Raw genomic sequence first — 1,577 nt, 5'->3', positions numbered from 1 at the left:
ACTCCAAATGTTTAGCTCAGAATTTGTAAAAATGACTAAAACACTTTAGTGTTTTTCTGAGTTTGATTAGCTGGCCGGCTTTTTTTAATCGGGTTGAATTCAAAAAGTTGAAGATGTCCGTCCAGTAATAACTTTCCAGGAGTTTTTTTTTTTTTTAATCCATCTTCCTTTTTTTCAGCAGACAAACACACCCACAGGCAATTACATAATCACCAATGGATAAAACCCATTAGGTAGATTTATATGACAAATTACACATCACAATAATAATGACACTTGTGCATTTTAGCACACTAAAACACCTTTGATATAGATATATTTTTGAGGCCCAGAGTCCAGGTGCAGGAACAGCTTATAGAATCAGCTTCTGACGTGGTCAGGAAAGTTTTATCCAGCAATAAAAAGCAGATCCTCTGCCGTTCTGAAAACCTCTGCATATAAGCAATGCTGACAAAACACACAGGGGTGCCACATAATGAATACTGCCACATAAACACACACAGCCAAACATGCACATTCTGTTTCTAACTGTAATCTGAGACACACCCAGATATGGAATCACACACATACACACACACACACACGTGCATCCCCACACACACATGCTCACACAGGCTAAGGAGCTGATGACCCTCAGCTAACTCCCCTTATCAGTATAAGCTGGTCCAGGCTTAAGGAGAAGCAAAAGGAAATGGCTGGAACTGACACTTTGGATAAATTTAGGAAATATTGTAAAGCTGAAATCTTCAAGCACAAATGTGTAACTGTTCTATTTCACCAAGCATAGTAGAACTGCCTCCGTAATACCTTAGGTGAGATGTAAATGTACACTCAGGAAAAGCCTGTATGTGCACTTTTTAACACATAAACAAGTATTTATATACACACTAGAAGGACGCATGTACCATACTTCAGATCTGGTGCACTGTTTTTAGAGCAACTCAAGTTTGATGTTGTTGTAATTTTTGTTTTTTTTATCTTTTGCTCTGAGCTTTCTTCATCCAAGATTCCAGGACTTTTCAGGAGATCAGTAAAGTAAACACACTTACACCTCTTCACTTTTCCAAAGAGTGTTTATTTCTCCACATTCAACGAGGCTGGGCTGACTGAACTAGGTGACTACAACAAATTTAAAAACCAGGAACATGAAAAGGTAAATGTCTTCTTGTCACTTCTGGCTCCTGGCACCCTTAAATAAGACAAGATCACTTTAAGACTATTTCCTTTGTATATTTTATTTTTTGTTTAAATATACATTATCTTGTTTGTATTTTATTTCCTTTAAATATTTCTACTCCAGCCCCCTTTATGATTCTGTATTTGGAAGTGGAATAGGTAAAAAAGCAGTTTGCATATAGAAAAGAGCAAGCAACTGTCAGGATTCGTAAATATTCTAAAATGAGCAGCTCGGCGTCAGACAGACACGGGAGACCAAGATAATAGGAAGTGAGTTTATTTTACAGTGAATCGGGAGCAGGAATAATTACAGGAACCAGGAACCTGGAAGCAGAGGACGTGGTAAGTATTTCCTTGGTGAAGAAGGCAGGTAAGTATTATATCCACAGGTGGGAGGCCTT

The sequence above is a fragment of the Kryptolebias marmoratus genome, linkage group LG10, assembly GCF_001649575.2.
Source record: "Kryptolebias marmoratus isolate JLee-2015 linkage group LG10, ASM164957v2, whole genome shotgun sequence".
Taxonomy (NCBI): domain Eukaryota; kingdom Metazoa; phylum Chordata; class Actinopteri; order Cyprinodontiformes; family Rivulidae; genus Kryptolebias; species Kryptolebias marmoratus.
This window is presented reverse-complemented; position numbering follows the sequence as displayed.